Genomic DNA, 16,304 nt, shown 5'->3' on the forward strand with positions numbered 1-16,304 from the left:
AAAAAAAAAAAGAAAGAAAATTGTGGCTCTTTTCCTGTTTACTTTCTATTTATACTCCTCGAATTAAAATAAACTTCAGCCATAAGTAAAAGCCATATGCTGTCAGGGTTGGTGAGTTTTGATAATACTGGACAAATCCTAAATTAAGAATGTACACTTGAGTGCTGATTGTGAAGCCCAATGGCATAGAAGCATAAATCCCTCTATAGTCATTCCCATATGTGAAAAGAGGGAGTAGGGTTGGTGAGGCTTGAGGACAGTTCGTTAGATGACTTATTTAATATCCTCTCCTATTGATGAAGGTATGCTAGCCAAACTGGCATCTATCACAAAAGTGCAAAGTACAGGCAAGTAGGAATAAAAGGAAAGAGATGGTGTGGCTTTGCAGAGAGCCCCTCTTCTTAAGCCATTTATCAGTGATGATGGATGTCAGCCCTAAAGTTAAAACTGATAAAGCACAAGTCTTATACATGTTACTTCTTTGGAAGAAGGACAAAAAAGGCCAGTAAAATATTCATCATACTCTGACTTACTTTGACATTTATTTATCATCAAGAATGAGCTCACATTTGCCTGATAACACCACGGCCTTCCTTGGAAATGTACACAACCTAATCATGGTCTAAATATGCTATGCCACTTTTAATTTATTTGTTATTGCTTGGTTTCCATTAAGATTCAAGCCATGCCAAAGGTATTCTCATGCGATTTTTTAAATGTACATTTGTATTTATTTGTATGGTGTGGTGATATTTTTGCTGGAATACTGAGTTACATTCATTCACTAATTCTTTATTTCAACACCAAATATATATTTAATATTCATTTATATGCTTGCTGCTACACATAGGGTGGTTACCAAGACAAAAGGATTCAGACCTTCTGAACTGATAGCAGCTGTTTGGGCAACACAGTTTAGCACCCTGTAGAATTTGTGAAACACAGGTTCTGTCCCTTCACACATATTTAGTACCGAATCTAACCTAGTTTTTCTCCTGCCAATCTCTATTCTACACTTAGAAGTATAAGGCAGAAGCCATATCTTCATTTGATTTAGAATAAAAGACGAAAGAAGAGAAATCAGGAACATGTCCTTGTAAATATAACAGGATTTGAAGTCCCTCAGGCGCTGATAGTCATCCTCTAGATTTTTGTTGCCCCAGAACCTTCCTTGTAACTTCTGTTTCAGAATTGTATATCTTAGAAATCATCACGCCCATAATCCCAGCACTTTGGGAGGCCTAGGCGGGCGGATCACCAGGCTAGGAGATCGAGACCATCCTGGCTAACACGGTGAAACTCTGTCTCTACTAAAAATACAAAAAGTTACCCGGGTGTGGAGGCACGTGCCTGTAGTCCCAGTTACTCAGGAGGCTGAGGCAGGAGAATCACTTGAACCCAGGAGGTGAAAGTTGCAGTGAGCCAAGATTGCGCCACTGCACTCCAGCCTGGGTGACAGAGCGAGCCTCTGTCTCAAAAAAAAAAAAATAATAAATAAAAAATAAACAAAAAAAGAAATCAAACTCATTCTATAGGGCTTTGGAATTTGTTGCACTTTATGAATCTGGTTGCCTTTATCCTCCATTCTTTAGTCATTGTTTGACAAATATTTGCATTTCTACTGAGAACATGGAGAAATATTAATGCTTTTATCAGTTTAATCAGTTTTGCTATACATATCTTGCTTTTTTTGATGCATACACATTTAAGTTGCTATGGCTTTTTAGTGGACTCTTCTATTATTATAAAATGTCTCTCTGCCTCTTTTAATTTATTTTTCTCTGAGGCTTACTTTATCTTATATTTATATAGCTACTGTTTCTTTCATTTCATTAATAAATGCATAATCTATGTCTTCATTATTTTAAGAATGAATTCTTCATTATTTTAAGAATCTTTTGCCATATAGAATATTCTGTAGCTTTCACCTGTAACTATTAAAATAATCTAGAAGAAAGGACTCTTATTAGAATCATAGGTATGGAATACCGATAACATGGGTTTGAAAGGATAGTAAAAGGATGTATTAGGTAGATCTCAGTCATTCAAGCAGCTATCCAAACACCAGTCCTCAGTGTTCTAACGAGTTTTGATCTATGTACTTCTCATTCTTTCTCTTCACCTAACCTGAACTTGGTCCTGAAAGCTATTTTTACTGACCTATGTGCCTCAGTTTTTCCCTGAACAATGCCTTTTTCTGATTAGAATGCTCCAGCCTACTAAGTTCTGTCTGTCTCCTAAAAGATAAAAAGAAACACAAGCTCCTTTTGGTAGAGCTGCTGTCTTTATTTTTGACCTTATTCAAAACTCCATGATTTTGCACATCATGAAAACAGGCCTCCAACAACAGGCTTATGTTTCGTTTCAATGTAATCATTCTCAACCCTATACCTTCCTTAATACTTAATTGTCAATAAGAGGGGTTTATTAAAGAAAACAGGCTTTCCAGAAGCTTTTATCAACTTGTCTCAGATGTCTCGAGTCATTTGATACTATCTTAAAGAATTTCAAGATTGTTTTAAATGCTTATAAAATATTTAGACAAGAGAACAAACCGGGCAGTTTTAAGAATATTTACATCACAGTATAATTCTTATTTGAAAATGAAAGATATTTCAATATTGTCTTAAATAATGACTTCATGTTAATCCAATAATAATAATTGTTAAGAATCTATTTTTTTTTCTATAGCTGAAGTGACCTATGAGATTATCTAAATTAACTGCCACCTTTAGGCAATAAATGATTATTACATTTGCAGAATTGCAATGGAGGCAGTAAAGGTTAAATGATTTGTTCAAGGCTGTACAGGGTCTTCCAGCAATTGAAGTTTCCTGGCCTTCTTTTTTTGTTTTTTTATGTCATTCCTTCTGGTACTGGAAAAACTTGATTTACGGCCTCAGACTACCTTTTAGCATTATCTTTGATCTACCTCTCACCGCTATATGACTTCCAGCAATTTGCTTTTTAGCCTAAATTTTCTTGTTTCATAAAATGCATATAACTCCTTTTTTTTCCCTCTTTTTTTTTTTTTAGACAGGGTCTCATTCTGTCACCCAGTCTGGAGTTCAGTGGCACAATCTCAGCTCACTACAACCTCCACCTCCTGGGCTCAAGAAATTCTCCCTCCGCAGCCCCCAAGTAGCTGGGACTAAAGGTGTGCACCACCACAGCTGGCTAATTTTTTGCATTTTTGGTAGAGATGGGGTTTCCCCATGTTGCACAGGCTTGTCTCAAACTCTTGAGCTCAAGTGATCCACCTGCCTTGGCCTCCTAAACTGCTGGGATTACAGGTGCAAGCCACCATACCTGGCCTCTATTTTGAACAGATGCTGTAAGGGTCAGAATTAACATAAGTAAATCCTTTTGAACAAATGCCCAAATAACGATTGTGATTTTCATGTCATTTAACAGAGTATTTATTGAGTGCCTACTCTATGAGATAATACCAGGTGCCAGAGAAATGAGATGAATAAGACTGCCATGTAAAAGAAACTCATAGTCACATGGGGAGAAAACATATAATTACTATATATTGCAATGTGATACCTTCTTTAAGAGGTAACATGCATCCTCCCGAGGTGCATGAACCTGGCTCTTAGCTTCTGTTTGGTAGCAACAGTGATACCTAGGCAGAAGAGCAGTAAGGTAACCCACTTTATGAATTGTATGAGTTTCCATGTGGTGGTAATGGGATGACTCACCTCACCTTTTTGTTCAAAAACGTCAACCAGTTTTCAAGGGTTCTCACTTTTTGTCTCACTACAGAGAAGTTTTGTTTAAGTATGAATGGGACCTACTTCTACTTCTTTTAGTTCAGCAATATAGCTGGTTAATGACTTGTGGCAAATAGTTATGTACATCCTCAGATTTTACCAAGGCCACTGAAACCAGGGCATTTACTTTTGAATAAGTCTTGCTAAGGAAGCTTGTCTTGCCACTGGTAAAGTATTTCCATAATGTCCTGACCTTAATCTCACAGGATATTCAGAGAGATTCCGGCAAAAAATTCACAATTCGTCCAAATGCATGTTTGCCTTCCAGTACTGTGTTTCTTTGCCTGAGTGACTAGCAGCACTGACCTGTTCTTCTTTATCACCTGCAGGTTGCTCTGGCATTTCCGCTCCAGACCATCAAACTTTAAAGCATCATGAAGACCCCGAGCCAAGCCTGGAAAAGTGTGTCCTTTCTGGTCCAGCACCTGCCTGTGTGCTCAACTCCATAAACTGCTGACTTCTAAGAGCTACTCACAGAGTGTGTGAGTAATCCAATTATCAAAGCTTAGCCAGAAGGGTTTATCCCAAACAAAGCAATGCACATTGGCATTGGAATGAAAGCGGACAGGCAAATGGGGGAAGCAAGTCAAAAACTTTGCAGTTACCAGAGCGGCATTGCAGAGTGACTGATTAAATTATTTTTGTCTTTTCAATCAGAGCTTTCACAGAAAGAGTAAAGAGCATCTCTACTTGCTGCAAATCTGGGTGTCTTAACAGACAGATTTAATTTGGCCTCACTTTCTGCCTGATATAGAGTGACATGCAGTAGGGGCTGGACAAGCATATCAGATGAATGCGATTGCATGTGGGGCATTTTAGGCAAGAATGGAGGTGCAAGGTTCTACATCTGGGTCCTAAGAATGAAAGTGACACTTTCTTTCTGGAGGCAACTTCTGCAAACAGAGAATGGAATTGAATCGACAGGTGTCATTATCGCTCCACTTTACCTGCAGGTTCTGAATTGGATTCTGCCATTTCCCAATAGTGCAGCTTTAAGAAAGTAATTTCGCACCTGATAGACTCAGTTTTCTCATCTCTAAACTGGGAGAAACATGAGCTCACGGGGTTGTGGTGAGCATTCATTCTTATCATGTTCTTAGTAAAATATCTGACACAGACTATGAATTTAATTAGTGTTAGTAATTAGCAAAATATGTTACAATTTAATAATAATAGTGCCAATAGTCTGAGCTATTCTGTGGTTTTTAGATAAAAATTATTTAGGTGCTTGGCTGACAGTATCCTAAGATTAAGTCTACCTAATGAAAACTATAACTTTGACCTTTGCAAAGCTACCAGTTTGTCATGCTTTATTTAACATAAATGAGATTAGCATTTTGCAGCAGCCTTTGTAGGGTCTTTAATTATTAGCCTGTGAGGAATTGGAGGTCTCTAGAAGCCAGGCATGTTGGCAGCGGCAGTATAAGAGTTTGAGATCTGAGTGGGGATCTGGCTGAGTGCAGGGGCAAATGATCATTAACTGAAATGGCACCCCAGAAACAGAGGAGCAGCGAAGATGCTATAGCTGATCCTTTCCCCCCACCGGGCCATTCCACTCACAGGGCTACTTGCTCTTTAAAAGCCACAAGGCGCAGCTTTAGGGGAAGGTTTATATGGTAGCAAAAAAGAGTACCATAACGTCTAGAAATCAATGTGAAATTCCAGCCATTATGTTCCTTTAAATCCAAAAATGCCAAACAACTTTGGGAAACAATGCATGTTTTCTGCCTCTTTAAAATGACATAGCAAAGGATTCATGAATTGAGCAAACTGAATTCAAAACAATGGACATAAGACATGCTATTTTATCCAAATATTTATATCTGGAATATGCTTTTTTATTATATATGTGTATGTGTAATTTGCACGCCTCTACCTCCTCTGGCCTTCTAGAGTCATTATTTCCAATCATTTCTGCCTTCTGTGCATTTAGGACATTCGGAGCTTTCTCAGGTGAGCTTGCATGTTCCCGGCTCCTGGCGCCATCAACTTTATGATCTTATTTGTATTGAAGGCTCTAGTGCTGCTCCCTCTCACCTTCCCATACTCTCTCTGTACTTACCTGCCTAGCCATGTTTCCCCACCTGTTTTTGCTCAATGTATCACTAACATATGGTTGGTTCATGAAACAAAATTTTACTGAAAGAAACTTATAAACAACCCACCAAAAATAACCATCTCAAAAAATACCATCCTGAGGTACGTCAGTGTTTTCTAATATGGTAAAATGTTTATTGACCTTTGTTCTATTTGGCCTCCTACCTGCCAACAAGTTACTGGAGATTCTAGTTGTCTATTGAATCCTTCTCTTGTCTTTCTTTTTCACCTATTTTATTCCACACCATCACCCTTATCTTTATCTCTCTAAGAAAGAATACAAATCCTTGTTATTTCATTATAAAATGCATTTTAACTTACTAAAATGGAACTTCTACCATGCTCCAGAACTATTTTAAAAGTTGCTATAGTTCTTTGCAAACAGAAAGCTCATCTATCCTGGGTTTCAAATTGTCTTTTTTTTTTTTTTCTTAAGTCATACCGTGCTCCACATTTCTAAGAAAGTGTCCTTCCCATCAGTTCAGATCCCAGAGACAATACGTGGGTGTGGAAAGATTTATTTCATTTACAAGAATCCAATATATGTGTGTATGCTAATGGTAACAACTCAACACTTGTAGAGAGCTTGCAGGATGCCAGGCATGGTGCCCAATGATTTACTTGCCTCAAATTGTAAATCCTTGCAAAAAGCTTTGGAGGGAAATGCTATTTTTTAAAATCTTACATTTGAGTAAATTGAGACTTGGGGAAGATAAGTAATTGACTGTGACAGTGATTAAAATGAGAATGAAGCCCAGCTGAGCTGGTCTGATTCTGGAGCTTTTATTGCTGTCACTGTGTGACTCTACTGTTAACCTGAACCATGGGAGAATTGCAGAGCCATGTAAAGAGAACTTCTGCCCATTCATAGTGGACTCAGCCTTGCATTGTTTCCCAAAGTCCACCTAATTTAACTGCTACTTGTTTTCTGACTTTGGTACAGTGAGACTTTGGTAGAAAGAGAATCAGAGAGAGTCATAAGTGCAGTAGATAAGACATTAGTAAAATCAGTTAGCATACCTGGGTGTCATTTTTTTAAATCCAAAAACTGGAGAAACAACACTTCTCAAACTCCCTTCTATATCAGGAAGCACCAAAGTTGAATTTTAAAAATACATGAAAGAAATTATTGAAATGTGAAAATTCTGTAGAAATGTTTGCTACAGGCTGATTGTACTATAATTATTCTGTTACATGGTTGCATAAATTTATGTGTGAATGCATACAACCTACTTATCTTTCCTAGACTTTGTTATTACATTAAAAAACCATCATTCAAGTTATATTACATTTAGCAAAATGTAAGAGATTTGCAAACTGAGTTCTGAAGGGAAAGTTACGTAGGCACTATCTTCCTAAATTCAATACCAGTTTTAATATCCCTCAGTAAAGGGCACAGTTTATATTACTCCCTGTGGAAAGACAGAGGAGATGCTGGCAGCATGGAAGTTTCTGGCTGTCCTTCACTTGTATTTTTTGTAACTAGCTCATGAAAACTTCAGTGTAAATGTAACTGTGCTAACAGGGTATGGGGCTTATGTGAAACTATCCCCTACATAGTAGAGTCTTGGATTCCCCGTGCAGACTTAACTTTCTGGGATGAATTTCAAAGCAGATTCATTATCAAACATCTGCCAGGGTCACTTTGAGTGTGATGTGGGAATGAGCATTAAGTCAGCATTGAAAAATCAAAGACAGATGTCCTCTTTTTTATTTTAAAAGAAAATTGTTTTTTTATTTCCCTCAAAAAGTAAAGTTATGGCACTTAATTTTATTTCTCTTCTGCCAATCAGTTTAACCCTTCCTACTGGTAGGAACGAGAGGAAATACCCAAAACTGAACCGCAATAGATCAATTTCAAGAGTTTTTCTATCAAATCACTACCCCTGGTTTCCAGAGACTATACATCCTGACTGTAAATATACTCTTTCTTGATATCTCTGTGTCCTACAGAACCACAGTCTTAGTAGATAGAAGAACCACAGCTCTAGGATTTGGAGTGTCCACCGTTGCTGTCAGTTTTCATATCTAGGACTGCAGAATGGCTCAGAGCAGACTTGCGCAGGATGACAATGGACCTTCACCCGCTGGTGACACAAAAGACCTAACTCATAACCCAGCACCAAACAAAAGGGCAACAAGGGAATAACTGAAGTTATCTTAGCACAGTTTTACCATCAGCGTGCACTACCGGGTACTGAGCAAAACCTCATTAAATAGTACATTTAGTGGAATAAATTTAATAGAATAAATGATTAAGGAAATAAACAAGTGAATGCAATGGAAGGGTTTCTAATCTCTAGTTCCACATTTTAATCTCAAGCTGATTATTCCCATCTATAATTTATTCTCCCTTTGTTTCCCTTCAAAAGAATCTTGCAGCTTATTTAAAGCAGAATAAGCAATGCATGCATGTGCACATGCACACACACACACACACACACACACAATCTGAGATAATTGGGTGGACAAAGAGCATAATGGGATTTGTCCAATAACTGCCTTGATGCCCTTCAGAATGACCTTGGCTTTGCCCAAAAGCACTTTATTTGGCTACTGCCATCACCTTTGGGCCTATATAAGTCAACCAAGGTTGATCAGTAACTGTGGCAAATTTCAATTGTTGTTCTCAAAATCTCTACTTGCCTGGGGCTAAAGGCAGGGATATGAGTTTAGCAAGAGCCCTGCTTTGTTACAGGCAATAAGAGGAATACTGAAGGTAAAGATTCTAACACAGAGGACTTGGCCCTTGCTCCTCTGGCTTACACGTATACCATCATAGTAAGAAATGCATACACAGGTCACTTTCTATATTACAATTTATTCTCAGCCAAAGGGCTATAAGAGGCGAAATTGTCTTTAATGGGATTTTGTAGAAGCACTCAAAGACATCGAAACCCAAGTTAGTAACTTGTTTCAGAAGACTGCAGAGTAGTTCACGATGGCACATATCTGCTCAAGGCTTTATGTGTTTCTCCTTGGAAATATCTTAAGATTTTTAATTATAATTATATTTTAAGTAGAAAAAATATTTGTATATTAGAATATACATATGTACACAAATGTATACATATAATATATAGTAGATTATATGTACGTGTATTACATCCACACATAGCAATCTATGTACATGTATACATATCTAGTACATATATGTACACAATATATAGACAATTTTATGCGTATGCATGTCTATTTTTAATTACATATAAATACATAATTTATTCAGTACTTCAGCAAGTACTATCTTCTTTTGTGAGTTTTATAGCTGTGGACAAATTTGCCTCCCCATGTTAATGCTGGTAACTATTCTTTTGCTCTAACCAGTATTCTTACTTGTTCTTTTCTCTTGAATAATACCACTACAATTTTCCATTTAATTTTCTCCCATTTCTTGCTTTTCAGTGGAGTATTCAGTCATGGTGCCCAACATCCCAGGGCATATCCCTGCTTTTAGCCACATGCAAGTAGAGATTTTGAGAACAATTGAAATTCGCCACAGTTACTGATCAACCTGGGTTGGCTTATATAGGCCTAAAGGTGATGGCAGTAGCCAAATCAAGTGCTTTTGGGCAAAGCCAGGGACTGGTCTCCTCGCAATGGATCTGTTATCTAGGCCAACCAATCAGACTCCCTGATAGATTTTTGTTGTTGTTGTTGTTTTTTCAGTAAATTCTGGGATAACCTGGGGACTTGAATGGGCACCAACTTTTCTATCTGTGGAGAGACACTTTAGGAAGAATAAAGCTTCAGGAAAAGAAAAAGACAAAAGTGTGGTCATCTTTTTTTTGTTGTTGTTTGTTTTGTTTTGTTTTCCTGAATCTTTGCATGAAGTTTGTCCTGAAAAAAAGCTGCATTCTTACTTACAGGAGTCACAGTAACTCCTATTCGGAATTCCTTAACTAGTTCATTAAGGAATTAAGAATAATATTCCTGGTAGTAGTTGAATAACAAGATGAAAAAGTTCTGTGTTCTTGGAGGTAGGCATCAAAATTTATTTTTCTTTATTGGGAAAATAGCTTAATAAGCCTGCTTGGGTAATTCAGCTTGAGTTGAGATTTCTCATCAGGGAGCAGTTATTCTGAAGAAGAGCGGAGACTATGCAGCGGCTGGGGGGTCTGGGAAGGAGAATGTGAAGCGCAAAGGGAGAATGTAGGAAGGAAAAAAAATAGGAGAAGGCCTTTTGAGCACAACGGGGATCATACAACACATGAATTGCCCTTCCCTGCCCTCCCTCTTGGCCTCAGCAACGTCCCTAAAGTCATTGGAATTTGGGAGTATGTGTACTTTTGAATAAAATGATAAAAGATGTTGTTTTCATCACAGGGACGTGAACAACACCAAACATAGCACAGGTTGTTACTGGTTCTCAACCATATAATCATAAGCCTTAGAAGGGAAACCAAAACATTTTTGGGAAGAGATTTGGACTCTCCCACACTATGCAAGTAATTCCTATCTCATTATACACAGATTTCCAAGAGTTCAGTATACACCAGCTGATGCCTGCATCAGAGTCACAAACTGAGCAGGTAACACCATGAACATTAGAAAATAAATAGGGCAGCATGTTTCTCATTATGAGGAACAACATTTTCCACAGGCCTATTTCCAAGATGGTGCTACAGGTATTAGGTCTGTGGAATATGCGCATTAATAATGGTGTTGTAAAGCCTGATGATACTTGTGGCTTAGCTACTTTACTGCCTTTTAAGATGCTGCTGACAACAGAAATTAACTCTGTTGTGGACAGGAAATTCAGATGGGATAGGGCTTAACCAAAAGCCCATGTTTTGCCCACTACCACTAGTGAAGTGCACACCTCCCACTCTCTCTTCTCAAATGCATATTGAATCAAAGCTAAAATGCTATCTCTTCCAAGAAGTTTTTTTGTTTTGTTTTGTTTTGTTTTGTTTTGTTTTGTTTCTTGAGACAGGGTCTCACTCTGTTGCCCAGGCTAGAGTGCAGTGGCACAATCTTGGTTCACTGCAGTCTCTATCTCCCAGGCTTAAGTGATCCTCCTGTCTCAGCCTCCAGAGTAGCTGGGACTATGGGCACCCACCACCACACCCAGGTTTTTTTTTTTTTTTTTCATTCTTTGCAGAGATTGGGTTTCACCATGTTTCCCATGCTGGTCTCTAACTCTTGGGCTCAAGCGATCTACCTACCTTGGCTTGTCAAAGTGCTGAGATGACAGACATAAGCCATAGCACCCAGCCTCCAGCAGGCAGCTTTCTAACTAGCTCAACCATCTGCTATCTTATCAATCAAATTTTCTCTCTGCTTTGTTATCCCCATCAGCATTTGAACATACTGTAATATTCCCTAACTTAGTTTCTGTGTCTCCTACTTGTTCTCTGCTATTAATCTGTTCTCATTTAAAGTAGAACTCCATGAATGGTTTGTCTATACTAGCTGCTTCAATTCTCTCATCTATCATTCTTGTCTTGGTTCACTGTACTCAGGCTCTTAATCCCTCCTCATTGCTATCAAAGCTATCTATGACCTCCAATCTGTGCCATCAGTTTGGTTCTTGTTTTTGGTTCTGTTTTTTTCTTGCTATACCTGTGTAGCAGGACAAGCTGCAGACAAAACCCCTCAAACACTGAGTTAAAGAAGGAAGGTCTTTATTTGGCCGGGAGCTTCTGCAAGACTCATGTCTCCAACAACTGAGCTCCCAGAGTGAGCAATTCCTGTCCCTTTTAAAGGCTCACAACTCTAATGGGGTCCGCTTAAGAGGGTCATGATCGATTGAGCAAGCAGGGGTATTGACTGGGGGCTGCATACACAGGTAATTAGAAAGGAACTGAACAGGACAGGGATCTTCACAGTGCCTTTTTATGCAAATAACTGATTAGGTCAGGGGTCGATTTTTAACTACCAGGCCCAGGGTGTGGCTCCAGACTGTCTGCTTGTGGATTTCATTTCTGCCTTTTAGTTTTTACTTCTTCTTTCTTTGGAGGCAGAAATTGGGCATAAGACAATATGAGGGATGGTCTCCTCCCTTACCTGTCTATGCCATTGGACATAGTTGGAAAATCCACAATATATAATGAGTATTAACATGAATGCTGTTCACGCATCTAACAGTAGCTACTACCACAGGGTTGATAATCAAATGAGTCAACAAATGGAAAAATATTTGTAGAAAAATTAATCAGTATGCACATTTATTGAGAGTGCTATAGAAAACCCAGTTCACTACATTATTTTTAAAACTAGCAGAGCTGAAGAAACATAGATGACCACATGCTATCCCTTAATCTTTACAATTTCTAATTTGTGGCATGAAATTTTGTTTTCTGTATTTACAAAGGAGCCCTAATTTTATAAAATCTATTATTGTTTCTTTTCATTACTCCCTTTCTGGAAAGTAGGACTATTATGAAAACAATAAAAGATATAAAGATGCAAACAGATGCAGTCTGATTCTCGGTTTCTGTTAAATACACAGCTAAAATGTTATGTTCAGGTCTCTTTCCTATTACAATGGCCCCAGTATTAGACCTTTCAACTCCTACAATTTGAAAAATAAGAGAGAAGGTTCCAATTGAAAGGGCATTCAACAACAACAAAAAACAATTGAAGGTCATTATTTTGTAGATATAGAGGCAGTTTCCCATAGCAAACTGCTAGTGAATTGGAACTATGACTCATGGATCTTGTCACTTGAGCCTGTTCTTCCTTTGCCATCTAGGTTGCCCTCCAAAGTGCCTAGATTTCAGAGGATTTGGGGTGTGATAAGTTACTGTGGCAGTACTGTCCATAAAAATAATTTTTTAAAGTGGATTCTGGACTAGAATCTTATGCTCTTCCTAAAGTAACTTTGTTGCTCAAATCAAAGTGATCATTCCTTATACTAAATTATTTGTAAGAAGATCAAATACATATGTTTGGATGTTTTGGAGTAAAGAAGCAGGGGAGTAGGGAAAGGTTTCCTGTGTTGTCTTCTCCTATCCCCAGTTCCAAGTGGGACACTGTCAAGATTCATGCATTTTCTCCTTTAAATTAACATGGCTGAAATTAAGTGTGACGTTAATGGTCTCTTTGGGTTGTGACTTTGTTGCACAAAGCCCTGTATTTGGCTGTTTTGCTTGTTATCATGAGAAAAATCATTAAGTTTGTTTCACATTATCAACTGAAAAATCCACCCCTGACTGGTATCTGAATCCTATTTGCTATCTTCTGCCTACTCCTGCATGCAAACCTGACTGACTCCTACAGACTTCTACTGAATCAGGGATGTGAGATGTGTTGATCATCAGCTCATCTGTGCCTAAGATCCAATTGAGGAGGTAAGTATCTGTACATCATCCCTGACTCAACTGACTTTTCTTTTCTTGCTTTGGGAAATAGTGTTGGACTTATATTCAAACACAAAATGTTTTCCTGATCAGATTGTGGTGACCCCTACAGAGCTCTCTTTGATGGATGATAAATTTGAAAGCAAACATACAAAATATCTAGTCTTACCTTAACTAATGTGACATTTTCATCTCTTTTTGTCTGAGGAGCAAGTTGAAGATGATCAGGACATGCCACCCTAACATATGCTGCCTTGGTGTATGGATTACTTTGAGCGGAGGACACTTGAAACACAGCAAATGCAGGAAGAGGCTTTCTCGGAACTCCTCTTATCTGTGTAAAGACAGATATTCCAAAAGGAAATCAATTGTCATCAGTCCTTTCCCTGGAAATTTCATCAATCTGGGAGTTTTGTTTAAAAAATTCTTTTTCTTAAGATCAAATGAAAATTTTAGGCAAATTATAATTGTATATAATTATGGGATACACATTGATGTTATTATACACACACACACAGGCACAGTGCGGAATCATTGAATGAAGCTAATTAACAAAGCCACCATCGTGAATACTTAATAGAATTCAATATGCCCCTGTCTAACTGTAACTTTGTACCCTTTGACCAACATTTTCCCATTCCCTACACAAGATTAACTCTTATCACAGGAGAGGAGACTCTAGAAGTTGGCACCACACCCAGACAGACTTTGTCACAAACCTATCACCTCTTGTTCTAAGGGTGCATTTATCTTCCCCAAAATAATTTACTCTCCTCTAAGTTGTCTACATTTGTCCTCTCCTCTCTCCTTAGAGGAGGGCATATATTCTAAATCTCGCTTATTTTTTGTGTATTTACTCTTTTTCTAGTGATGCCCCCAAACACATAGTAAATTTGTATACCTTTTGTCCTGCTGATCTGGCTGTTGTCACTATATTTCATAGACTGTTAAAGAAACTTTAGAGAGTGAAAGGAAAGTCTTCCTTCACCTACAAAGTTGTAACAATAGTCTTTAAGAAAATTCCCATTTACAGACAGATGCCTCATTGTTCTTTTCATTATTCTGCTGGCAGGATATTTAAGAAATCGCCACATTGTGACAGCTACTATTGTTGTTTGTAAGAGTTGTCAAAGAGAAACAAAGCTGGACACTAGTTAAAGGCAACAGAGACAGATTTTATTCAATGATAACTATTGCAGTAGGGAAGAGAGTTCAGAGTAAACTGAGCTCAACTTTGCCAAACCAAAAGGCAGGAGAATTTTAAAATGCTGGGGTGGGCTGAAAGAAAGACACTGAGAGGTCACTAAGAGAGTTTGGTTCATGTGACTCACTTGGTTATTCAGGATTGCTAATTGGCACTTATCTGGAAGAGAAACAAAACTCTCATGTCTTTATGACAGGCGTAGTTTTGCAAGTTGGAGCAAGAAGCCCATTGCCTGCCCACTGAAGTTAGCCCCTTAGCCTCCCACAGGGAGTGGGAGTGAGAGTTATTTTCTTGAATCTTTACATTTCAAAGAATTATTTCCAAGTCCTTGAGGAGACAGTTCTGGGTGGTAGATTTCCATCTCAAAGGGGCAGAGAAAGGATTTATAATTGCAAACTTTCTGAAGTAACTGCTCTAAGAGGAGGTTTAGGGAGCTATCAGCCTCACTAGGTTTTAGCTGGAACAGATAGTAAGCTTTTCTAGCAGCATTGAACTTTCTCGGACATACCTTTTAGGAGGAATTGGAGTCATAATAGGGGCACCACCTTAAGCTTCTAGAAGCCATGCTAGCATTTGGTGAAGTCTCTTAGTGCAGGAGTTTGGAAAGGGTTGTATGCTGAGAATTTTTGCAGTTCTCAGGGCCTACTCTGGGTCAGATGCAAAGTTTGCTGGAACATTGCATATGATATTGAAAACCCTACCAAAAATGCTGAGAGAGAATATTTTCAAACTTTTTCAACATCTGAAATAACTTAGGTTTCTAGAAAGATCAGAGGATGATTAATTGGTAGATCTAAGATTTGAATCCAGTTCTGTTTGCAAGTCGGAATCTTACTGATTCCCCAAATATAAAATCTGTAAACTTGGTAATTTTTTCCAGATTCTTGTTTGAAGAAAATTGTTTTAATCATGTACTTTTTAAACTTACTTCTAACTAATTTTTTTGTGGATTTTAACATCCTTTGTACCACCTTTCTTTTAAATTAGATTAGGTTTGGGGGTACAATAAAATGAAGAAAAACGTGAAATCTTTTGCTTTCTAGTGTTCTCTATGCTATTTAACTTTTTCTCTGTCCTTTCAGGTTTTTCTTATTTTTCAGGGGAAAAGGTAGTGTATAACCAAAGAAAGGGAAAAAAATGAGAACACAATTGTGCAAATACAGTGAAATTAGAGCATTTTAATAATTATTCAAGAAGAGGCAAAATGCAGGGTTTCTCAATATCTGCACTAGTGATTTTTTTTCTTTCTGTTCTTTTCTTTCTTTCTTTTTTTTTTTTTTTGAGATGGAGTCTCCTTTTGTTGCCCAGGCTGGAGAGCAGTGGTGTGATCTTGGCTCACTGCAACCTCCGCTTTCTCATTTGAGTGATTCTCTTGACTCAGCTTCCCAAGTAGCTGGGACTACAGGCACCCGGCACCTTGCCTGGCTAGTTTTTGTATTTTTAATAGAGACAGGGCGACACCATGTTGGCCAGGCTGCTCTCAAATTCCTGACCTCAAGAGAGTTGCCCTCCTCAGCCTCCCAAAGTGGTGGGATTACATGTGTGAGCCACCATGCCCAGCCCTATTGACATTTTTGAGTCAGGTGATTTGGTTGTGGGAGCAGTCCTGTGCATTGCAGTATATTAACCCTGGCCTTTCCCCACTAGATGATTTCCAAATGTCCCCTGGGAGGCAAAATCATCTTAGTTGAGAACCTCTGAATTAAAGGATCTAAAAAAGGTTTTAAAAATTGTAGTCACTCTGTGTCCCTGCTGCTGCCCTGTTTCGGTTTGTAAAGCTTTCTGAAATCCACCATTGTGCTTTTGGATCCTGAACTGTTTCGAACTCTGGCTAACATGTTCAAGAGCAAGTTGGCATGACTCTTCTGTGACCGCATTGCTTGGCCCAGGCACCAGTTCATCGCCAAGTCCTTGCTTTGGTGG

General features: G+C 38.3%; 1 long non-coding RNA gene across 1 annotated transcript; it reads left to right on the forward strand.

Moving 5' to 3' along the window:
• The first annotated feature begins 5,708 nt into the window (after window positions 1-5,708).
• LOC134729022 (uncharacterized) lies at window positions 5,709-13,681 on the forward strand. The gene is made up of 3 exons (XR_010109853.1): window positions 5,709-5,729; window positions 13,098-13,168; window positions 13,388-13,681. It is a non-coding gene; the product is annotated as an uncharacterized LOC134729022 (long non-coding RNA).
• The last annotated feature ends 2,623 nt before the right edge of the window (window positions 13,682-16,304 follow it).

The sequence above is a fragment of the Pan paniscus genome, chromosome 15 (genome assembly GCF_029289425.2).
Source record: "Pan paniscus chromosome 15, NHGRI_mPanPan1-v2.0_pri, whole genome shotgun sequence".
Classification (NCBI taxonomy): Eukaryota; Metazoa; Chordata; class Mammalia; order Primates; family Hominidae; genus Pan; species Pan paniscus.